This window comes from Trachypithecus francoisi, unplaced genomic scaffold, assembly GCF_009764315.1.
Source record: "Trachypithecus francoisi isolate TF-2019V2 unplaced genomic scaffold, Tfra_2.0 Contig01440, whole genome shotgun sequence".
NCBI classification, from domain to species: Eukaryota; Metazoa; Chordata; class Mammalia; order Primates; family Cercopithecidae; genus Trachypithecus; species Trachypithecus francoisi.
This window is the reverse complement of record NW_022681431.1, coordinates 30,411,959-30,424,635: the sequence shown is the minus strand read 5'-3', so window position 1 is coordinate 30,424,635 and position 12,677 is coordinate 30,411,959. Positions and strand designations below refer to the sequence as shown.

At 46.3% G+C, this 12,677-nt stretch overlaps 1 protein-coding gene across 2 annotated transcripts in view; it reads left to right on the top strand.

The window, feature by feature from the left end:
- The first annotated feature begins 392 nt into the window (after window positions 1-392).
- PLAT (plasminogen activator, tissue type) overlaps window positions 393-12,677 on the top strand; it is a 40,160-nt gene continuing 27,875 nt past the window's right edge. Inside the window, exon 1 of one of the 2 annotated variants that reach the window (XM_033232211.1) lies at window positions 393-648. The gene's annotated coding sequence lies outside the window, so the exon portion shown is untranslated. Of the gene's footprint in view, window positions 649-8,004; window positions 8,238-12,677 lie in introns of those variants that run through there. The other variant, XM_033232205.1, reaches the window with a different exon arrangement.

Here is a 12,677-nt window from a genome sequence, read left to right as displayed (position 1 = left end):
CAGGCAGGTCAGCAGGTGCGTACAGAGGGGCTTTCTTCTACATTGGAGTTCAGGTCGGATGATTCGGGTCCATAGTGCTCATTCAGGGCTCTGTGTTCTGGTGGCTTCCGTTGATTTCTAATAAAAGCTGAAAGCTGCAGACTGAGCCAGTCCTACACACACAGGGAGATAGGACAACGGACATTTGGAATGTGATTAAGCCCATCAATCCAATCGGTGACTAAAATCAGACAGGAAGCCCTGTGCCCCTTAGATAAAGACAGGCTGGGGGGAAAATGATCTCAAGTTCATGTCGATTGGCGCAAACTCCTCACAGAGGAAAAAATGGACAGTTAGAATGAAGCAAAAGAACAGCTCTATAAAATATGTGTCACTTCCCCTGGCGAGGAGGAGAGAGGAGCTACGGAAAGCTGCACCAAAGCCGTATTCACTGGACAAAAATGCTTGACTCAGGAAGGAGACCGGGGCGGTGAGTCCTGTGATGCCATGGCAGAGGTGGGTCCCATGTAAACAGTGGTGTTCCTGTCACCCTGAGCACATGCAGTCTCCCGTGGGTGACCAGAACTGATGCAAGAGCCTCTGCTGCGGAAGTCACCATGCTCTCCTGGAACGCGCCTGCCCCCAGGTCTGAGTGATCTCATTACTGAGGTGAGTAGGGCTTTGGCCGCTCTCCCAAAGGAGCCCACCCCAGACGCAGCCATGGCCTGGGACTCTGGAGTCACCCTGGGGTCAGAAGGAATTGAGTTATCCGTATTCACTTGGTTTTGGTTATTTTCAGTGTTATTTATTTGTTTATTTACTTATTTTTTAGTTTTAGAGATAGGCTTTCACTGTCTCCCAGGCTGGAGTGCAGTGATGCGATCACAGCTCACTGCAACCTCAACTTTTCAGGCTCAAGGGATCCTTCCACCTCAGCCTCCTGAGTAGCTGGGACTACAGGCATGTGCTACCACACCTAATTTTTGAATTATTTGTAGAGATGGGGTCTCGCCATGTTGCCCAGGCTGGTCTCAAACTTCTAGGCTCAAGGAATCCTCCCACCTTGGCCTCCCAAAGTGCTGGGATTACAGGAGTGAGCCACCTCACCTGACCTGGTGATGTTATTTTAAAACAAGAAAAGAAATGACCAGGAAGGTTGAAAGGAAATAAGCACCATCCTCCATAGGAGGCTGCAAGGGTTGGTGGCACCAGGTCCAGAAGAAGAAGGACCCATAGAGCAGAAACCAGAACTCCAGCACCAACCAGGTGGCGTTTGGAAGTGCCTCAGCACAGCCACTTTGCAGAGTTTGCACATTTAAAAATAGGTAGTAGGCTGGGCACAGTTGCTTATGCCTGTAATCTCAGCACTTGAGGCTGAGGCAGGCAGATAACTTGAGTTCAGGAGTTCGAGACCAGCCTGGCCGACATGGTGAAACCCTGTCTCTATCAAAAAAAAAAAAAATTAGCCAGGCGTGGCTAAGTAGTGCCTGTAGTCCCAGCTACTCAGGAGGCTGAAGTGAGAGAATCACTTGAACCAGGGAGGTGGAGGTTGCAGTGAGCCAAGATCATGCCACTGCACTTCAGCCTGAACAACAGAGTGAAACCCTGTCTCAAAAAAATTAATTAAGCTAAATAAAGAGTAGCTCAATTTTACCAAACAGATTGACCACAGACACCCTTAAAATTATAAGACTGTGATAAAATTCCTATATTCATTAGCTATGATACGCTTGGATATGTAAATAAGCGGATGGCAGTGAATGTTCTCACAGACCAAATATTTCTGCAAATAAAATTAAATTCTTATGTATAATATGCATACATAAATATAGATATGATTTTATAATATCAGAAATGATAATATTTTTCATTTGTAAGTACTTTCTTTTTTTATTTTTAGAGTTCAGGGTCTTGCTCTGTTGCCCAGGCTGTACTGCAGTGGCATGATCATAGCTCACTGCAGCCCTGGGATCCTGGGCTGAAGTGGTCTGCCTGCCTCAGCCTCCTGAATGGCTTCTTTTTTTTTTTTTTTTTTTTTTTTTTTTGAGACGGAGTTTCGCTCTTGTTGCCCAGGCTGGAGTGCAATGGCACGATCTCAGCTCACAGTAACCTCCACCTCCCAGATTCAAGCCCTGAATGACTTTTAAAAAATATTTTCTCAGAGTCAGGGTCTTGCTCTGTTGCCCAGACTGGTCTCAAACTTCTAGACTCAAGCGAATCCTCCTGTCTTGGCCTCCCAAAGTGCTTGGATTATAGATGTTAACCACTGCATCTTGTCAATATTTTTTAAATTAATAGACATTCCTTAGAGCAGTTTCAGGTTTACAGAAAAATTGAACAGGAAGCACAGAGTTTCCATATTATTATCCCTTCTCTTCCCTCCGCAGTTTCCCCTGTTATCTTGTACTTAGTGCAGTGATATTGTTTTTTGTTTAAACTACTATTGTTTTTCAGTTTTTAGACAGTCAAAACAAAGTTGTAGACCTATCATTATCTTGTATGGGAATTTTAAAAATGTATTTTACCGGGCTAATGTATTAGTCCATTCTCATGCTGCTGTAAAGAAATACCCAAGACAGGGTAATTTATAAAGAAAAGAGGTTTAATGCACTCAGTTCCCCATGGCTGGCAGACCCTCAGGAAACTTACAGTCATGGAGGAAGGCACCTCTTCACAGGGCAGCAGAAGAGAGAAAGAGCACAAGCAGGGGAAATGCCAGACGATAATAAAACCACTAGAACTCATGAGACTCACTCATTATCACCAGAACAGCTTGGAGAAAACCACCCCCATGATCCAATTACCTCCACCTGGTTCTGCCCTTGACACATAGGGATTATGGGGATTACAGTTAAAGGTGAGATTTGGGTGGGGACACAGAGTCAAACCATATCAGCTAAATAGTCAAAAAAATTACTGCTCTGAGAGAATTCTCCAATTCTTAACTTTGTAGCCTTGGTTCTTTTTCGCGTGTGTGACCTATGTTGCTCAGGAGACAGTTGGAGAAAATTTGAGTCAGGAGCTCTTTAAAGTTCCTTTCTTCATCTTTGAGAAAAGAGTATGAGGCTTTCCCTTGCAAAGTTCTTTCCTTCTGAGGATGGATATAGCTAAAGAACAAAGCTACAAAAAATGTTTATAAGACAGTTTACTAAGTCACCAGTAGCATGTCCCAAAGCATTTTCCTTCCCATGGTATCCTATTTGAGTCAAATAATAACCCTGTGAGTTTACTTCTCTTATCTGAAATGCAAAGAACCTATAGCTTAGCAAAGGCAAATGGACTTGCCCAGAGTTGTGCAACTGACCTCAAAGGAGAGAAAGGAAACTTTCTGACTTCCAGCAGCAGGCTCATTGCAGTAGCCTGCACATTCACCAGCTTGGGGCAGGGTTGGGGGGGGCATTGTTTATTTGAAGATTGATAGCTGGGGATGTGGGATGTGTTACGAGGCTCAAAAGAGGTAGATTTAGGAGCAGAGAAAGAAGTTCTGTGTTGGAGAATCAGCAAACCAACCTAAGAAACTCAACTCACTCCACAAAAGAATTGATTGAAAATGAGATGTGTTCAAAAATAATTTGAATAAACTCATGGATACTCCATCATAAGGAATAAGGAAAATTCCTATTCTTCTGACATGCTTCCATGAACAACCAGGCCCTTCCAGTGCCAGAGAGAGAGTGTTGGGCTGGTCACCCAGTGTGGAGCCAGTACGTCTACTCTTATGAAAGCCATTTAGAAGCATCACTAAAGGAACTGAAAAACAATTCACCAATAATGACAGTACTCCAACACCTAATTTTCTCTTCTAATCTCTATCCATACATCTATGTAGTGTTTACATTATTATTATTTTTTGAGATGGAGTCTCACTTTTGCCGCACAATCTTGGCTCACTGCAGCCTCCACCTCCCAGGTTCAAGTGATTCTCTTGCCTCGGCTTCCCGAGTAGCTGGGATTACAGGTGCCCGCCACCACGACTGGCTTATTTTTGTATTTTTAGTAGAAATGGGGTTTCACCACGTTGGCCAGGCTTGTCTCGAACTCCTGACCTCAAGTGATCTGCCTGCCTCAGCCTCCCAAAGGGCTGGGATTACGGGCGTGACACACAATGCCTGACCTACATTATTTATATCACAGCTCGTGTACAAATGTATTTTCTTCTTCTTTTGGGCAAGGCAATTTTATGATTGATTTTGATATGTCGGTGTAATTATGTTACCAGTCATCCCAGTGGTTACATAATATTGCACTATTCTAACATGTCCTAGCCTACTAGGCCCCTAGTTTTTGACATCGAAGTTATTTTCAGTTTTTAGATAGTCAAAACAATGTTGAATACCTATCATTGTCCTGTATGGGGATTTAAAAATGCATATCAGCAGTAATTTTTCAAAAAATTACTGCTCCAAGAGAATAATCCAATTTTTAACTTAATATTTTGAAACAATCTCAAACTTACCAAAGAGTTGCAAGAATAAAGACCTCCTCCTACAGTTTGGTGAACAGCTCTTAACAAGAATAAGATTTGTAAGAGTTCTTCCCATGCCTTCAGCTTGTCCTGTTTTATGTTTCTCGTTGTTTGTGTGGAATTCACACAACTGGTGCTGTTACCACCATGGGAGTCTAGTCTAGATCAGTGGTCTTCAGCCTTTTTTGCACCAGGGACCAGTTTTGTAGAAGATAGTTTTTCCACGGACGGGGGAGGGGAGATAGTTTCGGGATGATTCAAGAGGATTACATTTATTGTGCACTTTATTTCTATTATTATTACATTGTAAAATATAAGGAAATAATGGTATGACTCAGCATAATGTAGAATTAGTGGGAGCCCTGAGCTTGTTTTCTTACAACTAGATGGTCCCATCTGGGGGTGATGGAAGACAGTGACAGATCATCAGGCATTAGATTCTTATAAGAAGTGCACAACCGCCGGGCGCGGTGGCTCAAGCCTGTAATCCCAGTACTTTGGGAGGCCCAGACGGGCGGATCACGAGGTCAGGAGATCGAGCCCATCCTGGCTAACATGGTGAAAACCCGTCTCTACTAAAAAATACAAAAAACTAGCTGGGCGAGGTGGCGGGCGCCTGTAGTCCCAGCTACTCAGGAGGCTGAGGCAGGAGAATGGCATAAACCCGGTAGGCAGAGCTTGCAGTGAGCTGAGATCCGGCCACTGCACTCCAGCCCGGGCGACAGAGCGAGACTCCATCTCAAAAAAAAAAAAAAAGAAGTGCACAACCTAGATCCCCCACATGTGCAGTTCACAGTAGGGTTTGCACTCCTGTGAGACTCTAGTGCCACTGCTGATCTCACCGGAGGCGCAGCTCAGGCAGTAATGCGAGCGATGGGGGAGCAGCTGTAAACACAGATGAAGCTTCACTGGCTCTCCAGCCACTCACCTTCTGCTGTGCAGCCTGGTTCCTTACAGGCCATGGACAGATACCAGTCCACGGCCCTGGGGTCAGGGATTCCTGGTCTAGATTGAGACCCAGACAAGGCGTGCAACAATAACACCGATTTCAGATCCATCATGACATTTACCCCATTCCCTGGAAAACCAGATGACTACCAAAATTAAATTTTCCTTTAGACACAAAATGTCCGTCTTCTGGTCCAAAACCACCTTGTCATAAGTTTCTTGCCCACTTTTCCTTTCTCTGAGTTTCCAGAGACATCACATCATTTCTTACCCAGCTGAGCAGAGTCTCAGCATGGCTCTCGTTCGAATGCCCATCCTGCCACCTGCCCCAGTGAGAAGGGTCCGAACAGCCCCTATTCTCTGCCTCTGCCACCTCCATGACTCATGCATTCCACAGAGGAGGCGCCTGCCGCAGAAACAGCCGGGCTGGGAAAAGCCCTGCAGCAATTCCCCATCCAGTTTCCCTGTGCCCACTTTGTATCTGTGTTATCTAGGCCTGGATTTATTTTTCTTTTTTGAAAACGAAGGACTTTGATAAAATGTTCCCAGGATATGAGGTCACCAAGATTTATTTCCCTTTTTTCTATTCTTTTTTTTTCCTCGAAGTGATCCCACTCCTACTTCTGCATTCTCAGGCTTCCCCAGAATCTGTCCAAGGGAAACCGAGCTCAATTGAGAAGGAACACAGATACCCCAGTTTCTAGGGCTGCAGGGTATTACTGGGTCTTTATCATTCGGGTATATTTCAGCAAAGCTCAGGGCCCCGGCTAATGATCTGCAAACCCTCTCCTCTCAGTCTCCCATTGTTTAGCCCCTATTTATAAGTGAGTGCATGTGGTTGTTCACTTTCTGTTTCTGAGTTATTTCAGTTAGGATAATGGCCTCCAGTTTCATCCATGTTGCTCCAAAAGACAGACTTTATTGTTTTTTATGGCTTTGTCATATTCCTTGGTGTATATGTGCATTTTCTTTATCCAGTCCTCCATTGATGGACACTTAGGTTGATTCTGTGCCTTTGCTGTTGTGAATCTGCTGTTATGAATTGTGTGTGATAAATGTATGGGTGCAGGTGTCTTTTTGATGTAATGAATTCTTTTTTTTTTTGAATAGATACTCAGTAGTGGGATTGCTGGGTCAAATGGATGTCCTATTTTTAGTAACTTGGGAAATCTCCATGTCGTTTTCCATAGAGGTTCGGGATCCAGTATTTAAGTGCAACCATTCAGTGGAAAACCATCCTCTCAAGAGTTCAAATGAGAGTCCTCATGACCAGCACGCCCCGCTGAACCACAATGCCCCACCCCCCAAAAAAGCCTCCCTCCTCACCATCTTAGACCACATTGCAGCAAAGCAGCCCCATGCCCACCAAACAGACCCACAGTCGCTGCCACTCATAGGAGGTCTACCTCCTGTGCTCAGCAGGCGACCCACCCCCAGTGCCCCTTTTCTACAATGACCATCAGCAGGGGCTGCAGCTTGATAAAAATGTGGAAAAGCAGTTTGAAAGCAATGTGAAAAGCAGTTAGGTGCCTTTCAACTTCAAACTCAGCACTCATGGTTTGACACATATGAGTATATTTAGGATCAGAATGTATGAAATCTGGCCTGTCCTGGATAGTCGGTCATCCCACAATTTCCTCTGCCAAACTTCTCTTCCCTCCCTGCATTCTTTCTTTCACCTCTCTCTAATTTTTAAAAGGTCTGGTCTCAGCCAGACATGAACCAATGATGATAGATGCTCCTGCTGAGCCCCATGATGTGCCAGGGACCTGACATGCATGGCTTCTCCCTGATCCTCACGTGACCTGCAGATGCAAAAGCCAGAGCTCAGCATAGTTGAAAACCTTGACTGAGGTCATACCCCAGTTACTGGCACAGCCAGATTTAAACCTAAGACTTTCCCCTACACCACAGGGCTTTTATTTCTCAGTCATCTGAAAAGGTGTCAGCAAGGGAAATGGCTTGTCTATTTCCAGGGGCATTTTACAAGCAAACACTGAAAGGCTTCTGTGGGCTTAAGGGCTGATGGCTTTGATCGAATTTCAGGCATGTTGGCCTCAAGGCCCTGTGTATATTCCCTGGGCCCACTCGAGGGGATGCTGGAGTCAGAAAGTCCCCAGAGGCCACCTACTGCAGCCCCGCACTTTACAGGGAAGAGAAAGATTCTCCCTAAAATTACAGAGCTGGGCTTGAGACGCCTACTGGAGCAAATCCCCATGGGGGCACCTCCCACCGCAGGTGAGCCAGAGGCTAGTCCTGCCTTCTCAGTGGCTACCCCCCTAAGCTCCCACCACCACACAAAGTGTTCCAATCCTGGTGCATCCTCCAGTCCTTTTAACCTCTCATGTCCTGAGCTCTCATGTCCAGAGCTACAGCCACAGATTCCAGAAGACACCCCACTCCCAGTCCCAGCCTGGTGCCTTTAGAATTATAAACACTTCTTGTCATCACAGGGTCCTGAAGGTCCCTTTTAAGTCTTGGACACTAGGACTCTAAAGGAAGATGAATCTTAAGATCCCGTCCCACTTCCAAATTCCTGCAATTCGATGACATCAGGGCTGTGAATAATCAGCCTGGCCCGAAGCCAGGATGGGCTGTGCTGCTTCCACCGTGAACTTCCTCCCCCTGCTTTACAAAAACAGGCCCACCCCAGCTCCCTTATGGCCCTGTCCACTGAGCATCCTCCCGCCACACAGAAACCCGCCCAGCCAGGGCCACCGACCCCACCCCCTGCCTGGAAACTTAAAGGAGGCCGGAGCTGTTCAGAGAGCTCAGAGCTGAGATCCTACAGGAGTCCAGGGCTGGAGAGAAAACCTCTGCAAGGAAAGGCAAAGAGCAAGCCGTGGTAGGTCGGGTTTCTGTGTTGGGATCTGTCTCCTCTTCTCTCTCTTAAAAGTCTTTCCAGCAAGCTGAGCCGGTGAAGGAATGCTTTAACCAACGGACCAACTTTGTAATTCAGGCAACTAGAGGATCCGCTAGAATCCACTCCCGAAGGGAGATGTCTGTTTGCATTTGCATGTGATTGGGATAGGCTGGAGAGTTTTGGAGGTGAGAGGGAGTCAGGGGAAGGGAGACTAGAGAGTTTGCGTTCATTGGAGAAGCAAGCCTCTGCTGGCAGAGTAAGGGGGAAGGTGAAAAGAACAGTACAGAAATGCCCCAAATAGGCTATGGGAGCACCTCAAGACGAGCAGACAATAAAAGGAAAATCGGCTGCCTTGGGACACGTGGCTGTGACAGCTGGGAGGGCCCTCTGGGGTCCCCCAGTTTCCTCCCTCCCCCGGTGAACCCCCAGGAAGGAACTGAGGCTGTGGATGGGGCAGAGGGGGCCTTACTTCCAGAGCACTATTCGTTAGGTGCTGGGAGAGGGAAGCAGGTGGCTTTCACGCCCCACATTACCCCGTGGGGTAGAAAAATGCCTCTGATCTCCTCCCTAGGTGCCACCCCCACAAGTCTCCACAGGTCAGTTTGGCCCTCTGGCTTTTTGCCCAGGGTGCATCAGTCAAGCGTGCAGTCCTCCTTAAAGGACATTTTAATTACAGGGGAAAAAACTAACATCAATGTCTTTTATTCCTAAAGCACTCTGCAGGAAGCATGTGGGGTTCTCTAGATTTTCACTGTTATTATCTTTATTTTCTTAACCTCACAGGGAGGGAGAGAGGAAGGGAGGGAGGGAAGAGGAAAACATGCCAAGGTCCCAGGTAACTAATGACAAACTCAAGCTCAAAGAAGTGTGGTAACAAGGATGCATTTGGCGGCCAATTGGGAATAATATGGTGGTCTCCTGTAGCTGCTTGATGACAGAAAAAAGGTCGTGTGTGTATGTGTGTGCATTGCAATCCCAGGAAGCGGTCCTGCAAATACCATTGTCAGGTGGAGTTCCCTCAAAGGTGACTTCCTAGCAGTACTTGCTGTGGCAAGAACACTCATTCTGGGATCTAGAATCAATCCACGATGGTCAGCTTGAGCTGTTGGATGTGTGCTTCCTGTGCAGGCAGAGTCGGACTCTAGCACTGGCAGGGACACCGTGAGTACTGAGATATGAATAGCTCCATCCTGCCCACCCATTGATTCCACCTAAAATGTTCTCAAAGACACCAGCCTTCAAGCTCTGGATCAAATGATAAAGCCCAAGATCAAAATCTCAGGAGCAAATGAAAGCTGCCCTGTCTCCAAAGTGCTCCTTCTCTGCCCAACTCCCCAAGACCAGCTCGGTTTATTTCACGATGGCTTGCATCGGATTCTCCCAGTGTCTGTGGCTCCCCCTGCTTCATCACAGGCCTGGGACAGTCCAGGCAGCCAGGGAGTAGCTGGGAATAGCAGTTCCCCTTTGTTGGTTTTTGAGTTCACTGAGGCTTTGATTTCCCCCAGGGCCTGACATTGTCGAGCAGAGTCAGTGGCCAGTAGATTTCAAAGGATTTCAACAAACAGCCCAGGCATTCCTTTGTCAACCCAAAAGTAACTGAGACAGGTCTGTCAATTTAGAAAGTTTATTTTGCCAGTGTTAAGAACACACCTGTGACACAGCCTCCGGAGGTCCTGAGGACAAGTGTCCAAGGTGGCCAAGGTGTGGCTTGGTTTCATACATTTCAGGGAGACATGAGACATCAATCAATGAGTGTAAAGTGTGCACCGGTTCGGTCTGGAAAGGCAGGACAACTGGAAGTAGGGGCTTCCAGGTCATAGGTAGAGAAGAGAAGATTTCATTCTTCTGCGTCTTTGTCAGCCTTTTACTGAATACACAATTTACATGTGAGAGGAGGGCAGAGGAAGAGTCACTTATGCCTTAGTTGGCTCAGTGAATCTACTTTTTTTTTTCCGAGACAGAGTTTCACTCTTGTTGCCCAGGTTAGAGTGCAATGGCGTAATCCCGGCTACTGCAACCTCCACTTCCCAGGTTTAAGTGATTCTCCTGCCTCAGCCTCCTGAGTAGCTGGGATTACAGGCGTCTGCCACCACACCCAGCTAATTTTTGTATTTTTAGTAGAGACAGGGTTTCACCATGTTGGCCAGACTGGTCTTGAACTCCTGACCTCAGGTTATCCACCCACCTCGGCCTCCTGAAGTGCTGGGATTACAGGCATGAGCCACCATGCCTGGCCTGAATCTTCATTTTTACAAAAACAATAGGGCAGAGGAAGCAATCAGATATGTGTTTGTCTCAGGTGAGCAGAGGGATGACTTTGAGTTTTGTCCTTTGTCCTGCACCCATTTGCATTGCCAAGGTGAAGTTCAGCAGAACTGTTTTAGGGTACAGATCTTGAAGTCCACAAGGAGTTTCCTTGTGGGTAAATTGCGAGGGAGGTATGTAGCTTTTTATCTTTGTAGCTGTCTTATGTGGGAATAAAATGGGAGGTAGGTTTGCCTCATGCAGTTCCCAGCTTGGCTTTTCCCTTTGGCTTAGTGATTTGGGGGTCTTGAGATTTATTTTCCTTTCACACCTTGGTAGTGTCACTTGAAGCCACCATTACCATCTAAGGCTTTTCTTTCTTTCTTTCTTTCTTTTTGTTTTTCTTTTTCTTCTTTTTGGTAAGTGAGTAGCCAGGACTAAAGCACATTTGGGAAAACTTACTGTGTAGCTCAGGCGAGGCCTATTACTCTTCTGCCAACAGGTGTTTTTTGGTCAAGGGGTTTTATAGCAGCCTAAGAGGGCCTTTTGCTGGGTTCCTCCATTTGGAAAAAGTAGTGCTGGCTTCAGAACTTCCAAAGAGTATGTAAAGGTTATTTTCAGTCCTACGGCTGAGGGGGCAACATGACTGATAAACAATGGTGGTGAATGTAGCTCCCCTCGGAATTCAAAATCCTTCTACTTCTCTGTGATACTGAGAGGACAACTCTCAGTATCCTCTGAGATACTGGTGAGGATGGTGGTGAGGACAACTTTAGGTTTTTAGTTGAAATGTCGAGTTTTCCTTTTTTATTTATCTATTTATTTATTTATTTATTTATTTTGAGACGGAGTCTTGCTCTGTCGCCCAGGTTGCAGTGCAGTGGCATGATCTCGGCTCACTGCAACCTCCACTTCCATGGTTCAAGTAATTTTCCTGCCTCAGCCTCCTGAGCAGCTGGAATTACAGGCATATGCCACCACGCCCGGCTAATTTTTGTATTTTTAGTAGAGATGGGTTTTCACCATGTTGATCAGGCTGGTCTCAAACTCCTGACCTTGTGACGCCCTCCTCCTCCAAAGTGCTGGGATTACAGGCATGAGCCACTGTGCCCGGCTAATGTTTCTTTTCTTTTTTTTTTTTGAGACAGAGTCTCACTTGGTCACCCAGGCTGGGGTGCAGTGGCACGATCTTGGCTCACTGCAGCCTCCACTTCCTGGGTTCAAGCAATTCTCCCGCCTCTGCCTCCTGAATAGCTAGGATTGCAGGTGCCCGCCACCACACCGGGCTAAGTTTTCACCATGTTGGCCAGGCTGGTCTTGAATACCTGACCCCAAGTGATCTGCCTGCCTTGGCCTCCCAAAGTACTGGGACTACAGGCGTGAGCCACCATGCCCAGACAGATTTTCCTTTGATTATTTGGCATTACGCATCTGCAGTCTCAAAATACATTTTTTACTTTCTCTGAGTGACTTTCGCTTCTGCTTTGACGAGATTGTTGGCACGGACAATGAGGGACCAGTGCATTCTGCTCATTCCTTCTTGGGGCCATTTCTTTCGTATATACGGGAGAAAATCTCTGTCCATAGTGTCAGGCTATAAACCTCATCCTAGTCAGCCAGCTCACAAAACCATATGGTGGGTCTCACATCAAACCAGGTAAAAGAGTGAGGATGATTTAGACTCAAAGAAAATTAGAGCTAGAAAGAAATTTAAAGCTCATCCACTCTGCTCCCACCCTAAGTCAAGCCACATGGTCTTCTGATAGTGGTTGTTTTCTACTTACATATAAAGACAACACATTCTCTTAGCAATATGTGTTTGTATATGTGTGTGTGTATATATATATATTTAGAGACAAGGTCTGACTCCATCACCCAGGCTGGAGTGCAGCAGTGTGATCACAGGTCACTGAACCTTCAAACTCCTGGGCTCAAGTGACCCTCCATCTCAGCCTCCCAAGTAGCTAGGACTATAGGCACATGCTGCCACATCCAGCTAATTATAAAATTTTCTTTTGTAGAAGCAGGGTTTTGCTTTGTTGCCCAGGCTGGTCTCAAACTCCTGGCCTCAAGCGACCCTCTTGCCATGGCTTCACAAAGTGCTGGGATTGCAGGCAAGAGCCACTGTGCCCAGCCCCTCTTAGTGATATTTTGCATATTATATATTCAAAAAATATT